At 48.3% G+C, this 17,621-nt stretch overlaps 1 long non-coding RNA gene across 1 annotated transcript in view; it reads right to left on the bottom strand.

The window, feature by feature from the left end:
- The window catches only part of LOC134475862 (uncharacterized), a 153,456-nt gene extending 136,489 nt beyond the window's left edge, over nt 1-16,967 (bottom strand). Inside the window, exons 1-2 of the long non-coding RNA XR_010047191.1 lie at nt 16,905-16,967; nt 12,429-12,530 (exon numbers count right to left, since the gene is read on the bottom strand). This is a non-coding gene — a long non-coding RNA (uncharacterized LOC134475862). The remainder of the gene's footprint in view (nt 1-12,428; nt 12,531-16,904) is intronic.
- Between the last annotated feature and the right edge of the window lie 654 nt (nt 16,968-17,621).

The raw sequence follows: 17,621 nt of genomic DNA, 5'->3' as shown, positions 1-17,621 counted from the left end.
GAAAAGAAGAGTAGAGAAGTGAAAGGATACGATGGTTTGCTGCTCCAGAGTTCAACAACCCACGTCCCGCCTCCCTGTATGAGCAGGAGTCCAGACCACCCCACCATCCAGGTCACCCCAACCACTCCAGCACCCCAGCCCCCCCAGCCACCCCAGCACTGGGGCTTGTGTTGGTATCAGCGCTCCGTTCTGCTTACATCTGTCTCCAAGGACAAACAGGCTCAAGCTCTTTGAGATCAGGTTTGTCCCAGGTGGAAAATACTCATCCCAACAGGGTGCTCATCCCAAAGCCACTCAGACCCCTAGTGCATTGTGGATCAGGTCCTGTCAACCTACCAAGCTCTGGAGTCCCAGGGCCCAGACCGCCCATAGTTCCCTCTCTGTTGCAGGGAGTTTTCAATTGTTACTGCCAGACCTAACCAAGGGGTTAGTTCCCTGGTCTCCTCCTAGGTTAATGAACTAGAGCATTTGCTTAAACCTGAATTCCAGATAAGCCACCTATCATTTTTCTGTATGATCAAAAACCAAATACTGTATAGGACTTATTCATATTTAAAAATAGATCCATTTTTGCCAGTCGTGGTTAGGCACACCTGCAGTACTAGCTATTTTGGGGGTTGAGAAAAGATGGTGAGAAAAGATGGTAGCCAGCCTGCGTAACCTAGTTCTTGTCTCAAAATAATAAAAGGACTTGGCAGACAGCTCAGTGGGGGAGATGCCACAGCACAAAAACCTGGGTTCAAGTCCTGGTACTTCCAAAAAAATGATATTCTTTTATCTGGTGACTCTACAAGAGAAATGAATAAAATGATTTGAACAAAATATACGTTTATTTCCTGAGTCTCACAACTCTATTCCTAAAATGCTTTTCTTTCCTGGAACTCTTTCTCTTCCCTGCCTCTCGGTCTTAACAGAAACTCCAACCCCCAAAGCATGGTAAGACTTTCTGTCTTCAGATCTCTGGGAGGAGCATCCTGTGACCGAGGTTTCCCTTCTAACAGGCTGGGGAGCCCCTGACACTGTGCGCTCCACAGCTCTGTGCTGCAGCAGCAGGGACAGCCCTGCACAGCCCAGCAGAGGCAAGATGACCCTTCGCTTGCCGTCTCAGCTTACACTGGTAGACTGAGGGGAACTTCAAGGAATGAAGAATGTCTCTCTGGCATTCTGATGTTTTGTTTTATTGCTGGACACAATTTTTTAAACATGCTCTATCTTTGCTCAAAAAGTACCTGTTAGGATGGATTGGTCCATTTCACAGAAGAACTAAAAACCACCTCAACACAGCCCCGATAAGCCAATTCAGCCAAGTGGCAGGATACAAAATAAACACATGAGAATCAATAGCTTTACAGTTTGTCAATAGTGCCCTGCTGAGAAAGAAATCAAAAAAGCAATTCCATTCACAATAGCTTCAAAAAGAAATTCAATCTCTTGGAATCAACTTGATTAAGGAGGTAATAGACCTCTATGATGAAAAAATTGTAGAACACTGAAGAAAGAAATTGAAGAGGAAAGACATTAAGAAATGGAAAGACCTCCTTTGTTTATCCATCAGCAGAGCTAAGATTGTTAAAATGGCCATGTTACCAAAGCAGTCCACAGCTTCAGTGTGATCTCTGTTCAAATACTGTTATGATTTGTGTCTAGATGTCCCTCAGAGCCTCATGAGGCCATAGGTGGGGCTTTTCAGAGGTGGCTGTGTTAATGGTAATCTACCTTTTACCATAATAAATTTTTAAATTTACACATTCACCATGTTTTTGATCACCCCTCACTGATCAACCATGCAATTTCTATCAAACAAAAACACGACAGCGGGTCCTCGTTCACCTCATTCACAGAGCTGGCCATGTGACTTCTGGCTCTTCCCGAAAGACTAAATGACCATGAAAGGTAAATGTTTTGAATGAATTCAGGAACTGAGGCAGCCATGACGGTGTCAGTAAAGATACTTGGAAAACAGAACTTCCGAACACTTTCAGAAAGCAGCAAGAGTAATGGGGTACACATGTTTGAAATGAAGGGGTGTTTTTCGAGGGAAATTTAATGGCAATGTGTCTTTCACCGTAACAACTTTTTTAACTTTAAACATTAACTGTATGTTTGGATCGTACTGTGTGTATAGGTAAAAATAAAGTGTTATAAGAATATACTAATGTTATTTTAAATTACTAATATGCACTAATAAAAAGTAAAGATTTTCAGCTTTTTTAAAGCATCTGTTAGTACTCAATTTTGTGGCTATTCCAATCTTCTTCCTACCCTATGAGGTATAAGCTGTTATCTCCTTTTACAGACAAAGAAACTGAGGCACAGAGTGGTTAGGCAACTGGCCAAAGACAAGAAACCAGTGGGCGGTGACACTCTCAGGACCCCAAGTTGGAAGAATAAACCCCAAATCTCCTGAGAACTACCCCAGGAAGCACGCCCCATCATCTTTAGGAAAGAGGTGGGGGCATGAAACCAGTTCCGGGAGACGCTGACCTTGGGTGACCTTGAGAGGCTGCTTCACCTCTGTGTGCCCATTCCCCCGCTGTGAAGTAAGGAAAGTACCTGCACCACCAGATCACTGTGAGAATCCAAAACTACAGTACAAATCGACAAGCTCAGCTCAGCGCCTGGCACCTAGAAGTGACAGCTGGCCTTAAGATAATGACGTTTATATAAATAAAGAGCCAACTCGACGTCCGGCTCCAGCTTCACCTCATGAGAAACTCACAGAATGGAATCGCATGGACTCTGAACTCCATCATGCAAGAACCATGCTCAAATTGTCATGAGAAGCACCAGGTCTGTCTCAGACACTTAGCCCAGCAGAACTAAAGAGAGGGGTCTCCCACAGCTGCTCAGGGGCTGCCATGTGAGGATACTCCGCTTCTAAAGTACTCAGCCCCAGAACCCCCTCTTCCTACAGCCCCCAGCTGACCCCATGGTTCCACATCTACTGCAGAGTAGTCCTGAAAACCTGGCAAATTTATTCACTACCTGTGCGGCTTGTGACCAGCAAAGCACTCCGGTACGAAAATCTCAGAGCCTGGCTTAACGCCAAGCCCCATGGGCTTTTGTGGGCACCATCAGGAGATAACACATCGATCCTGTTTTCCACACTATACATAAGTGTGGTAAATGTGCTCTATCCTCTAACCTCCTTAGAACTGAAACACAGGGCCATAATTTCCACTTTCATGGGATGCATCGATCCATCGTGAGTGCAGTGCGAGGGAACCCTACTCATGGCCCCAGGTGTGGGTGGTCTGTGGGGTGAAACAGTGTCGCCCTCCCAATTCACATCTACCCTGAACTACAAGTGTAACTTCATTTGGAAATACCATCTTTGCAGCTCTAATAATGTTAAGGATCTCAAACAAACAAACACATCCTGGGTGAGGGTGAGCCCTAAATCCAGTGACAGAGTGCTGGATGAGAGAGAGGAGAGGGAGGCTGAAAAGGCCCTGGGGAAAGACAGAGCCAACGCTGGAGTGATTCAGCCTTCAGCCTATAAGGGCCGGAGGAGTTCGCCTCTAGTGCACCGGTGAGCTTTTATTGGCCAGCAAGAACGGAGGTGGGGTAGCACGCATTTCATAGGGCAGGAACTAGAGGAAACAGGTGGATGGTTCATGCAGAACCAGATCTTTCTCCAACCCAAATGCCTGCATGTTGACAACCGCCCTCAGAGATGCTATCCTGCCTCCCCGGTCCACCCGAATCCAGGGGGCAGTGACCTTCCCTACACTTCCTGTTCCTGGAGTAAAGTAAGGTCACACCCACCTTGGGCCTGGAGAAGAGGCTTAATCACAGTCAAGACCCCCAAAATCTATCACATAGCCTGATCCCCAACAACGGCATCATAGTTCGAGTAGGGAGGGCTGTGCCAGGGACAAAGATCTCTACCCCTTCACTACAGGAAAAAAGCAGCTAAAGTGTTTGAAAGTTTAAACGATTTGAAAAGCAAAAACCAGCGTGTGTTTAGAGAAGAAAATACCCAGAACCCTAAAGCTGCTGCCCCACATCCACTGGTGATTTTGATAAGACATACGCCTGGCCTTCAGGGGTGCATCTGCTGAGGAGCAAATGACCCAGGTCCGCCTGGCGCTACAGGCCCACGACCCACCGATGCATAGGTGCTCGGCGCACGCACAGCCTCCATGTTCACTTTATTTAGTGGAAAAAGAAGTGACTATTGCTGCCGGAAGGAAAATATTAATAATTACACATTCCCCAAAATGAAAGGTCAGACTGTCCCACCCCAGGGAAACCGTCACAGGCACCCTTAACCATTAAAGCCAGGGAGGTTCCACCTTCTGGGTTTTGATCATTTCCAGAGCTGCCCTTAGAGCAGCTCCCGCCACTCCCATGTCCTGGCAAAGCCACAGCGGAGTGGTACAAGCAGGGAGCCACAGTGCTGCGGGAGCAGAGATGCCCAGTCCACCGCCCGCTGCCCTTTGTCACTTGGAGCCTGCAGCTCCTCACCGTGCCGGTTGCCCACCTGAAGGACTATCACCAACTCCGGAGTCGTGTACGCTCCTTGGCAACGCCTCCACTTGGCACTGTATTCTGGACGCCTTTGCCAAGTCCTGTTTCTTAGGGGCAGGACTGCCTCCCTGGGATTTATCCACACATGACGCCAGCTGTCGTGAGGGTGCAGGCAGGAGGGCAGATCAGAGAGCGTGAGAGATGGGCGGGTTCTCAGGCAGGCCTGCGGTGACAGGGTGTGGTCCTGGGCAAGCGGTTGGGCTTCTTGAGGTCTCCGTTCCCGTCTGCCAGGCGAAAAGGCCAAGTTTCATCTTTGCCTTTCAGATTCAGCTGTGAGGTGCTCTGTGTGGTCCCCTGTGTGAACCGCATTCTGTGTTTCACTGCTGCCAAGCGTCAGGCTTCCTGAGAGCTGCCTTGTGAGCGGTTCCATTCAGCAAGAAGAGACGGAGGGGCCAGGACTTCATTAAGCCAGTGGTGGAGGGGAGCCTGGCCAGGAGCCGGGACCCCCTGCATCTGAGCTTGTTGTCTCTCCTGAACACTAGATCACATCTGACAGAAATTTTATACCACATTTTAAAAAAATTTAAACCACTCAGCTAAGCATCACGAAGCCTAAAAGCTGGGTAGCATCCAACGTGACCAGCCACAGAGGAGGCAGTTGCAGGGAGCTCTCTTTGGGCGGGAAGGTGAATGCCGAAGGCCTACAGAGAAGCTCGATCACAGGGCAACCATTCTCACACCTGCCCTGGGACGGTAGCCAGCCATGTGCACCAGAGGCACCAGAGGGGAAAACTCAGCCACTGATGCTGGCACCGGGAAAGTCTAGAAACAGCAGAAGTAAAAAAAAAAAAAAGATGCAGGATAAGACCTGCTGTATTCTCATATTTGTGTTAAAACACAGATATACACAGAAAACTAAACATTTTATGCATGTTTTTGAGTATGAAAATTAATGCATCCATCTAACAGGATACGCACTGTGCTAATTACTGCAGTTACCCCAGAGGTGGGCAAGGGGCCCCTTTATCCATGTTGCTTAAGTCTCCCAGGCGCTTTATTCCTGTCTCACTGCTGTGACCGTGACGCTGTCCTATTTTACTTTTTCTCAGCACTGAGAACTGAACGCACGGCCTCACACGCTAGGCAAGCCCGCTGTCACTCAGCTGTGCCCCAGCTCCTCCCGGTGACTCTAACTGAAATGAAACATTAAGACAGATGATGACCACTGGGGTAGGAAACGAATTCAACGGAAAAGTGAGTTCCAGTAAGCTGCCTGGCTGGTGGTGTGGGCATCTCAATGTTAATGACTGTGGAAAAGACCAAGAGACCAAACAGTCAAGGCTGAACAGGGTGCGTGGAGGCCTCCAACGCATAGGTGTTTCATTGAAAAAATTAATAAGGAAGAGAGATATTTTTTACTAGATAAGTGCTGCTCACTATGGGCCCTTTCCCTACAACCAGATTAGGCGGTCCGTCTCCCAACAGGTGACTTCCTCCTGTATTCTGTGGGAAGGGAGCAGATTCCAACACCCAGACTTTTTGTTAGTAGGCAATAGGATATGAGCAGACAAAACATTTTCCATGTCCAAAAAGATTTTTTCTTTCTTTCTTTCTTTCTGGTGCTTTAAGACAGAGTCTCACTATGTAGTCTAGGTTGACCGCAAACTCAAGGCAATCCCCTGCCTCAGCCTCCCAAGTGCTTCAATCACAAGCGTGTGCCACCACACCTAGCCCAAAAAGTTAAAATTCATAACCACATGGTGATGGTGTCATAGAGAAGGCTAAGAATGTTAAACGCCCATCTTCCATGGTAAAATGCCCATAGATAGAATCTAATCAGAGCCAGGCGTGGTGGTGCGTGCCTGTAGAGTCTAGATGTTCCCCGAGCTAAGGTCCATGAGAGGATGAGAAAATAAAGAACAGACACAGCTGGGGTCAGGCGGAGCTCTCTCTCCAGCAGGGAGGAAAGGAACCGCTCCACCACTGCTGCGCGTTATTTATACACTCAGGAGGAAGCTGTTGGTTTTAGTTCCGCTGCTTAGCAGCTCGTTTGCTGGTCTGACCTGGGCTCCTTGCCTTCTTGGAGCTGGAACAGCTGCTTTACCTGTCTTGTTTGGGGCTCTCTATGTCTTCAGTGCTGGCCTTGCTTTAGCCCCACACATGTGATCAATCTCCAGCTTCCACAGCTCCCTACATATACCTGTCATCCCAGCAACTCCAGAGGCTGAGGCAGGAGGATCGCCACAAGTTCAAGGCCAGCCTGGACTACATAGTAAGTCTAGGACAGCCTGAGTGGCACAGCAAGACCCAGTCGCAAAAAACAATCTAGTGTTATAAGTTATAATATAGGTATAGGATTTAGAAATCTGTAAAGATAATTCAGGGGAGAGCTCAGGAAGTACTGAGAGAGAAGCAGATAAGGGCCAGAAGGTGGGGAATGAGGAGCCGTGGGTGGTGCTGCTCATTGCGAGCCTCCAGTACTTGGTAGCTAGTGTCAGAGGCAGTACCAGTACCTCATGACCCTGGGATTCATGATGCCGTGTGGAGCATCCTCCTCCCACACCGAACCTAAACCAGCCCTTGGGGGGAACTGACGCTGAACCCTGAAACTTCAGAAGGCCTTGCAGCTTCTGCTTGTGGGCTCTCTGGAACCCAGATGTGATGTAAGAAGTGTGAGTGTCCTGCCAGAGGGACAGACAGCCATGTGGAGAAGTAACGAGGCACCAGGAATGCAGAAAGCCACCAGAGACATTCAAGCCTCTACTGGCCTTTGGTCCACTTCTGTCTACCATGGCGTGGGGGACCCAGGAAGACCTGCAGAAACCCAGCCAGGGGCGCCCAGCCAACCCACACCACCATGAGATAGGATGGTAAAGTGGGGTGTTTGTTACACAGCAGGAGAAAACCAAGACCACAATGAATGCCTAGAAGTAGAATGTTTCCATGACAAAACCTAAAACATGTGACATTGGCTGGGGGACCTGCTGGCAAGAGAAGGCCAGAGAGGCTTCACGGAGGTGGCAGGTGGAATCTGGAAGAACGGTGACAAAGCACAGCTGGAGGCTGTAGAAAAACCGACATCTGTGGCTGCCCTGGTTCGTAGCAGCAGAAAGCTTAGCAACAGCTTTATCTGCATCCATCGGAAGATAGGACGTACGTGCGAGGCCACGTGGCCACCCATGTCCAGCCTCCCTGCGGGCGAGCATTGGGGAGCAATGTGAGCTGCAGAACTGCAGAGCCCCTCTGCAGAACTGAGGGGCTACTTGGAGCAGTGATCTCTGCTCGGCAGAAAAATACCCCAATTCTCATGAGGTCAGAACAAAGTCTCTCTGGAGAGGACACCTCTCAGCCCCGAGACCTGCACCAAAATGTCAGGACACAGCCTCGGCTGCGGGTTTCAGTCTGCTTTTGACCATTGTGCCCAAAGGAGAGAAGACTTTCATGAAGTCACCACCTTCCAGACCGTAGCAGCTGTGTAATGACGGAGGGTTTAACTCAAACGTGCCTTGAGCCAACTCCAATCCCACTGGCTCCCGCTCTTTCCCAGGGAACTTGGGAAAGGCTGGGCATTGGTGACATTCCCAAATGCAGCTACAGATCCCATGGGGAGGGACACTGGTGACCCCCAGAACCAAGCCTCCAGGGAGCAGCAAGACAGCAACCAAGATGTGAACTTTAGGCAGGAACAAGCAGCCAGATCAGAAACAGGGAAAAGCCCCCCTGCCCAGCGTAATTCTCCTGGGAGCCAGAGGTGTTCGGAGAGCGGAGGAGGGTATTTGCATGTGAGTCCCCTGTAATACCGGAAAAGTGGCCAGGACTAAGGAGCGGCAATACAGTTTTGGAGATGTAGGGTAGAAAGACTTGTGAAAAACATTTCATTATACTCTACTTTAGAAAAAAATATGTACATAAAAAAAGGATGATTTGGCATGCTGACCACAGAGAAAGAAGCGCCCTTTGGAGCGTACACACACACACAGGACACCTCACAGGAAAACCCAGACCAACAGGATCCACAGTGAAGCTAACAATGCTGGAAAACATCTTGGTTGAACCTGAAAAATTCATTTCTTTGAGACCTAAAATCTCTTCAGTGTGTGATACACCTTGAAGGAGTCTGAAACCTACATCAGACTGGGCTAGTCATTACGGAAGCTGTACAAGGAAGAGGCGATCACTGCGGGAGAGGTGGGGAAATCGTTCTGCTCTGCCTCATCCAATATCGGAGTAAAATCCTCTGACTGTGATCCCCAGGCGAGAGCCTTCAGTCCCTACGCAAAGTTCAGCATGCACTGGGGTTCACAGTGGAGGCAACTGCTGTGGAAGGAATGAATCTGAGAGAAAAAAGATTAAAGATAGAACACCTTGCACCCTAGAAGAGAAACATTACCTGAGCCAGAAACCCTGGGCACGCACAGTTAGAGAAGCTAACTTTGAGGTGCATCTCATTAGATGTCATGAAGTCATGCAGGGGAACCTTACGAATATAATCACTTTGAAACCAGGGAAGCCCTGGTTTCAAAGCTCGTTCAGATCTCATTATGCAGCAGACAGTTCGTAGAGGAGAAAATCCTAAGGGATGTAATCAATGGGTTAAACTCACAAGCAGAGATCAGTCTTCACTGAGCACCACGATGGACCTCACACTGGAAAGATGCCCTGGGAGTGTTCCCCCTGTGGGAAATCCTGCCAGGTGACACACACCTCCCTGCCCATGAGGGTAAGCAAGGGGACAACTGAATCAGGAAGCTATCAGAAAGCAGGTGAGCCTTTCAGATCACGGTCATTCAGGTAGGATTTATACACAAGAACATTGCTTACAAGGTAGGAAACCACAAGAAATAGAGTGGTAACTCAAGACACTAAGCTCAGAGACAAAGAAGAGAGAAAATTTATGGTCTAGAGGGCACAGAGAGAGAGAGCGAGCCTTGTTTGAAAAGTCATGGCCTTTTACCAGGGGGTGCAGGAGGCAACCAGAGGAATCCACACCCCAGCCACATGCGCTCTGCTCCCACTCTGATCGCTCCACCCCACACCCCTGTGACTGAGCCTGTGGAAGGCTGAAGCTCAGGAAGCTGCAATCCCGGCAACTTGTGGGGCAGTGAGCAGTGTAGAGAGGTGACAGTGAGGAGTGTGGCCCAAACTGCTGCATCAGCAAAGAGGCAGCGGACACAGCAGCTCTGCCAGAAACTTCAGGGCCTCTGGGAGCACAGAACCGGAAGCTGTGGTTCCCCGGGGAGCAGTGGGAGCTGATGAGCAGGAAGGGCAGAGGAGCCCAGAGAGGGACAGGAGGCCCCTGCAGGCGCTGAGGTGGGAGCCTGAAGGGCAGGTCTCGAATCCCCACCGAGCTGCAGGGCACTTTTTTCTCACCTGCAATGAGTGAAGAAATGGGGCTCCCCCAGCCCCCAGGTGAGCCCCCCAGGCCACATGGGGGAAGGAGGTAGAATCTGGATCTGCAACTGTATGCACCCACTAGCAGCTTGGGCCCTAAAACTATAGGCCCCCAAGCCTGTATCCTGATGCTCTTGGGGCTCAAAACGTGGTATCCCCAAAGTATGCACCTGAGCACACTGAGGACTTTGAGCTAGACATTGGGAGGGCTTCTCCCTGCCTTCCTGTCCTTTGCTCTCAATGTGAGTCATAGAATCCAGATTCCTCCTCCCCAGGAAACTGAAAGCCTCTCCTCCCAAACCGGCTATAATAGCTACAAACACTCTGCCTTCCATTCTCCCTGGAAGACCCTCACTGCCGGGGCTCGTGCCCCGTCCCAGGGGCTGCATGGAGAGGCCAGGAGGAGTCTGAGCAGGAGGCTCTGCTGGGTCCCCTCTGTCCATAGCATCGGATCGGACCCCTGGCCCAGTCACACAGCTACACACCTCTCACGAAAGCCAAGTGTGGAAGGAGAAGTTGCCCGGATCTTCGGATATTCACATACAAAATCGCCAGTATCGTGTAAAACTTCGATTAAATAAATTCATTTCTCCTTTCTCTTATTAAGCTGTCTTTTGCTGAGGAAGGCGGCCCCGACCCTCATGATGAGTGAGGAAGGTGTCACACCTGAACACTCCTACCCTAAGGAACCACCTCTTTGGTGCCAGCTCCAGGTCCTGGAAGAAGCAAGTTAATGGTTCACTCAGTAACTCCCTGGGTGCTCCTTAGCATTTCCAATAAAATTGGCAAAGTGCCTCCAGGCTATGAAAGCAGCAGCTGGAGAGCACAAAAGGCTATGGTGTAAAATGTACCTCTATTTATAATTTTCGGCATTTGTGCCTTCATGGAAAATGGAATGCTACTGCTCAAGGCATCGAGCTCCCCTCAGGAAGGGAGCTAGCAGCAAATCAATCCTACGCTGACCACCAGGCCTCATGCTCCATCTGCTTGAGTTTCCAGCACCCCTGAAACCTGGGAGGTGACATAAACCACAGGGACTCCCTTCCCTTTCTTAAGTAAGAAGTGGCTTTCGGTTAAAGGCAGCTCCTCCTACGGGAAGCCTGTGTGACTGCTGCAGCCATCCCCGTGATGCCCTCCCAAACAGCTGTGCCTACGTCAGTAAAAGGCATGTTGTGAATGGGTGATGTACATTTTTTGCCTGTTCTTCCCAAAACAAGTCACATAGGGCAAGATACTACTCCCATTCTACAGGCGGGGAAGCTGAGGCTGAGGGACACTTAAGGGGCTTCTCCAGTAAGGTCCCAGACGTCATAATAGCTACCGGGAAGCGTGAATCGTGGGAATGAATGTGGCACATGCCCCTTTCTCTGCTTCCTCTAGCTGTGTATTATTTATAGCACCCCTGACCCTCTGCAGAGTCCCAGTCTGAGAGCTAAAAACAGAATGTGGGGAGGCAGGGAGAAATATCTGAGGACCCACTGCAATCAGAGTACTGGTGTGAACTCACAATTGCTCAAGTGGGTGTGTGATGGTTTGGACCGAAAAGGTCCCCAGGCCACCTGATGGTCTCCAGCTGATGGGTCTGGGGGAGGCGACCGGACATTAAGAGCCCAACTTCACCGTGCGGCTTCACCCACAGAGCTGAAGGGCCATTAGGAAGCAGATGTAGCTGGAGAGGCGGGTCTTGGGGTGTGACCTGAGGGGTTACATGGCGTCCAGTCCTCTCCTCTCTGCCTCTCCCCTCTCGCTCTCTGCTCCCTGGCTGTAAGGAGGTGAGCAGTTTGGCTCTGCTCTATTCTTCTCCCCGTTCCTCTGCCTCGTAGCAGTGGAGCTGTGTGAATTGTGGGCTCAAAGTGTGAACCAAAATAAACTTCCCTCCTTTAAGTTTTATTCTAAGGTATTCCGTCACCAAGCCGACGGGTGATGGGTGTGCGTGTGTGTGCGCGTGTGTGTGTGTGTGTGTGTATGTGTGTGTGTGTGTGTGCGCGTGTGTGTGCGCACATTCACGAGTGTGTCTGCTGAAAGCTCCTAGAGGCCAGGCCAGCCCAGCAGCAGGGCACGTACCCAGTGCCCAGAACACTGCACACTCCCCAAAGGTTGCCTGCTGGAAGGAAAAAGCTGAGCTCTTTAGAGAAGTTGCTCATTTCGTGGCTGGAGCAGGGAAGGTCCGAGGAGAGCAGCAAACATTTTGTCACATGAGAAAATAAATACACCTACACCTTTAGGAGCAGGTCAACAGAAATGATTCCTACCGGCTAAATCTGGGACATTTTGAGCAGCAAAATTATTCAGGATGGCAGTGAATTATAAACCACTGGAAAAGTCAGGAATCTGTGAGCCCATGCTATTGAAAACTAGAGCTAAGTAAACAAATACAAAAAATAAAGGATCGAGGGGAGTTCCTTATGTGCAGTAGAAGGTAAACTGCCCACTCAGAAAAGTTAAAAGTGGCAGACTTGTGACATCATCATTTTAGTTGGAAGTAAAAGTAAACCATTCATTGCTTACTTTCCCATCGCTAACACATAACCCGACACCCTCAATTTAAGGGAATCCAGGCTTACCTGGCTTATGGTTCCTAGTGGGTTCAGGCCATGGTGAGCTGACTCCAGAGGTACAGGATGGCAGAGGGTTGTGGAGGAGGAAAGCTACGCCTGCCCCAGCAGCTAGGAAACAGAAAAGGGAGGAGCTGGGGACAAGAACACAGCTTTCCAGGTGGTACCCCACTCACCACCTGACAATCCAGTGCCACCTCCGAACAGCACCGCCATCCATGGATAACCACGGGTGAGCACAATAGCTCCCTGATCCTGCCATTCAGTCACATGAGACTTGGGGGGACAGCTTCCTAAACCTAAACAACCATCAGAGTAAAGACCAGTTTGTGCAAAAACCACCAAAGTCCAGGAGGAGCTTCAGATGAGGGACAGGGCACCTGTGATCTATCAAAGACAAAATGACAGTGTAGTTTAAAGTATTGATAGGCAGTGTCTGTGATTCTAGGCTCAGGCAACACTTTATTTTATGAAATAGAATCAGTTTTCCAAAGAACCAAGCAGAAGGGTTAAAGAAAGCAGAAACAAAGGTCAAAAAGTGGACTGGTCATCCCAACACTGTTTTCCTTGTAAAGTGAGGACAGGGACAGAGAACAATAGAAAAATAGTATCAGTTTGCTCCATTCCGTGTGTGTGTGTGTGTGTGTGTGTGTGTGTGTGTGTGTGTGTAGGGATAAAGGCAAAGGGAAGGTTGTTGAGAATCTGGCTATTATTCCTCTAATTTTGATTCCTCAGGTGGTGGGGTAGATCAATAGTTAGTGCCAGGATGGTGACATAAAAACGTACTATTTCTGTTGGTCAGTGATCCCATTTTTATTCTTAGCCTGGTCTGATGGGCCCAGTGTAGGTACCCAGTCCAAAACAATTGCTTCTTGAAATTTTCATTTAATAGATCTTTAAATACCTCCACACAAAAGTGATTTTTAAATATCACAGAAAAATACTTCCTGTGCAGTGGAGACAGCACTTCAACTAGGTGACAAAACTCAGCATCTCTAGGAGGAGCAGATGGACACTGTGCATCTCCAGGTGAGACAACCTAGGGGGACACAGTATCCACCAAGTCATCGGCAGACTGCAGGTGCAAGGCCCGAGTCTCAGCTCAGCAAACAAACCACAAACGTGACCCGCTGTCTGGCAGGGAATCACTCAAGAATGTCAGGTACCTCAAAGCAAAAGAAAGAAGCTGCAGGAATACTCCAGCTAAAATCAAGCTGGGCACACGCCTGTGTCCAGCTGCAGAGGCCTGGGCAACTTAGCAAGGCCCAGTCTCAGAACAAAATTTTTAAAAGGGGCCCGGGTGCTGCTCCAGGCAGGACACTTGTCTCACGTGTGTGAGGCCCTGAGTTCAGTCTGCAGTAGCAAATAAATAAAGGCGATTAGAGGGGCATGTAACTAAACACTACGCATAATCCTGCACAGGGTCCCCTGACAGAGGAAAAAGGGGCACAGAGGACTCTGTGGGGTCAGGGGGCATAATTAAAGTACTCACCCAAAAGGTTAGATTCAAATTAAAGCATTGGATCGATAGTGGAAAGTGCCCCGATGCAGATGATAACTAAGTCACTATGTATTTCTCTCTGGAGAAACAGAATCAGCAAGACAGAAGGCAGGCAAGGGTGAGATGCGAAATTCATCTCAAGGAACTCACTCACGTGATGCGGAAAGCTTGGCATTTCCAAAATCTGCGATGCAAACAGAAGCTGGAAACCCAGCGAGGGGTGCAGTGCAAATCCCAAACCCCTCTTCTTCTTGGGGAGCTCAGTCTTTTCCATGGAGGCTTTCAACTGACTGAGGTCACTCACACTGGGGAATGTAATTCAGCTTCACTAAAAGTGTACGGATGTAAGTGCTAAGCTCATCCTAGTTCTTCAATCTCATCCTTAAAAACACCTTCAGCCAGCTGCAGTGTCACATGCCGGTTATCCCAGCACGCTGGGAAGTTGAGGCAGAAAGATTACAAATCAGACATCAGCCTGGGCAACCTAGCTACCTAGTGAGACCCCGTCTCAAAATCAACAACAAAAAAGGGCTAAGGGTGTACTCAGTGCAAAGACCCGGGGTTCAAGCCCCAAGGCCGTCACCACCACAGAAAGGTCTTCCACAGAAAGATCGGTAATATTGTTGGACCTAATTTCTGGGTGCCATGGGTCAGATAAACTGATACATAAAATTAACCACATTCGCATGTGTGGAGCCAAAGCAGCGGCGAGAGATGGACTTCTCCAGGCTTTCGTGGCCTTCAAGGAGGAGTGGGGAAGTGATTATGTGCTATCCCTTCACAGCCAGCAGATGTACGGGTGACAGGACTTCAGGAAAAGAGGAGGAAGGAATGCCACGTTCGCCAACAGTCCTATCACAGCACAGCCCGTCACCCCCAAAGAAGAGCTGAGCACGCACTCCGGTGTGGGGGCTGAGTGAGGCCGCTGCACAGCAGCAGCTGAGGGACAGCTCAGCTCGAGCCACGGAGGACATTCGGCATGAGAACAAAACTTAGAATCAGAAGCTGCCCGAGTGCCGGGGCTTTGGCTCAGTGGCATAAGCACCTGCCTGGCAAGTGCAAGGTTGTGAGTTCAATCCCCCGTACCCAAAAAAAGAAGAAGAAGAAGACCAACAGTCACCTTCAGCTCATCTGAAAACCTATCCACAGGGACACTTTCTAACCAGCATGCTGATACCAGGAAATTCTCCAGAATTTTCCATTAAAAACAGGGTAGGTCTCTGTTAACACAGAAAGTGTAGCAAAAGCGACCAAGACATGGGCCAAATAGACCTGGATTCAAATCCTAGCAAGGCTGCTGGGGGGCTGTGCAATGTTTAGGTGATTTCTTCAGAATCTGTAAACCCAGATGTTTTTAGCTATAGAATGTGACCCACACATTTCTGTCTATAAGGTCATTTTATGACACCACCTTCTTTTTTGAAGTTTACATATATACATATGAACTTTTCATAGATAGATAGATAGATAGATAGATAGATAGATAGATAGATAGATGAAAAAAGTTGGGAATATATTTTTAAAATATTTTTATGTCTTTTCCAAACTACGTATTTAGGAAAAACATCAGTGCAGCTAATTAAATAAGTTAAAAACTCTACGTTCATATAGAAAGTCCCAAAAGAATGCCCCATACCCTCCCCGTGGTTACATGGACAGCTTGGGAATGTGGGGGAGGAGGAGGTAAGGAACCTTGCATTTTTTTTTTCATTTGCACATTTATATGCTATTTGAACATTTCAAAAGATGGTATATGTTGTTTCTCTGATTCCAACAAAAATGATATAGGAGAAAGACAAAAGAAATGAGATTGCATGCTCCACTGGGCTCTCAGTGACGAAGGACATTGGTAGCAACTGGTGGCCCTGACCATTCTGCCTCCCTTAATTGAGTTCTCTGAAAGGCTTCAGCATCACTCAGGCATTTTTCTCCCTGAAATACTCGGCTTTAACAAAATTCTGAGTAGAAGCATGACCATGAGTCACGATTACAGGAAGGGTTTATAGACATTATGTAAAATTACGTGAGGCAACCTGGCTCGGACTTGCGCAAGTAGCCGTGATTCACTGCAAACAGTCAGGGGAGGGCCAGGTGGGCAGCCGTGGCCTTGGAGGCCGTTTCCGCCACTGCTTCCCCTCCTCCACTCCCAGAGTCCCTGCGTAAAACCCCACCTTCTGATCACAGAAGTCCACACAGGTACCATGAGGGCGCCCAGCTCCCTTCCCGAGCTCTGCTGCGAGGGAGCCCTGTCTGAAGGATGCCTCTCCCCTGCATGACCGTGTTTGTGGAAAACTGCACCAAACACAGTTTTGTAGGAACAGCCCTGGGGTGGCAGTCTAGAAGCCTTGACCAAGGGGGGTCCCATCTATGCCCAGGCCCGCCCGTCACCCCCTTCCCTTGGCATTTTCAGTAAATCTCACTGTGTCAGTGTTCTCCCTGACCTGCCAGGTATTCTAATCCAGATACTAGGCATTATCTTCCCATTTTTAAAATATTATGTGAGCCAACTAAAAATGTCTTGAGGGCCAGAGGGGCCCCAAAAGCCCCACCCGTGACTTACTTGGGCTTTGAAAGAAGGAATCCAGGAAGAATTTTAATTCCTTCCTTCAGGCCATTTCAGCTTCCTGCCTATCCAAACCTTCCCAAGGAAAGAGACCACAAAAAGCAGCTTCTCATGTGATGAGATATATAAAGGAAAGCACAGTTATAAACTGAGTCTGGCAAAATACTACCCTGCTGTATCTCCATTATTGTCTCATTTAAATTACAAAAATTCAAACAGCATTTTAAACTCAATAATTTAGCATAAGCTTATCAATGAGGGTTCTTTGGGGTCATAAGTAATAAGAGGGAAAACTAGTTAAAGAATGGAGATTTTATTGCTTGTGTAATTGAAAAGGGTAGATCTGGCTTTAGGTTCAACTTGCTAATAATTCAGACATTACCCCCAAAAACTGGTTTTCTCCTTATCTATATAAACTCACTTCTTTCGCAGGTCAAACATACGCTGGCAAGATGGCAGCAACCGGTAACTAACTCACTTCCGGGTTCAACTACAAGCTGAATTTCTTTCCCAAGATGCCTAGCCTGAGACTTCTTACATTTAATTGGCTGCGACTGGGTCACATGTTCTCCTTTGAGCCAATCATTAAGGCCAAGAAATTATGGCGTTTTCACTGACCTCTGTCTAGGTGACTTACCCCCCTTTGAAGTGTGGGAGTGACCCTTACCACCAAAGCACACAGAGGATGACTGCCAGAATAAAATTGAACAGTAAAGAAATGGATGCTGAGAAAGTAAAAGATGTTCACCCAAAGGTTCTTCAAAGACCCCTCATCAGCCACCTGGTTTGCAGAACTGCTTTCAAGAAGTTTAAATTTTTAAGTAGGTACAGAAAGACCGCCTATGGCCTTGTATGGCATTGTAACCCAGATAGAACTGGCCACAAAATTTGCAGGGTCCAATGCAAAATGAAAATGTAAAATGCCTTGTTCAAAACACAGAGGGGGAAATGCTGTTTAAATTATGAAACAGAAAGCTTTTTCCTTTCTTCTAATGGCCTCTCAATTTGTCCTGGTCACTTTCATTTATTATTGAATGTGATTCCATGTAAAGAAAAATTACAACTTTAAGTTCTTGGCATCAGTTTTACTTTTTTTTAAACCAGACAATCCCAGTTTAAGTGCAAACAGAAGAGCATT

Source organism: Cavia porcellus, unplaced genomic scaffold (assembly GCF_034190915.1).
Source record: "Cavia porcellus strain 051 isolate PalLab524CR breed Dunkin Hartley unplaced genomic scaffold, mCavPor4.1 scaffold_5, whole genome shotgun sequence".
Taxonomy (NCBI): domain Eukaryota; kingdom Metazoa; phylum Chordata; class Mammalia; order Rodentia; family Caviidae; genus Cavia; species Cavia porcellus.
Note: the sequence above shows the minus strand (reverse complement) of the source record. Positions and strands in the feature narration are given on the sequence as shown.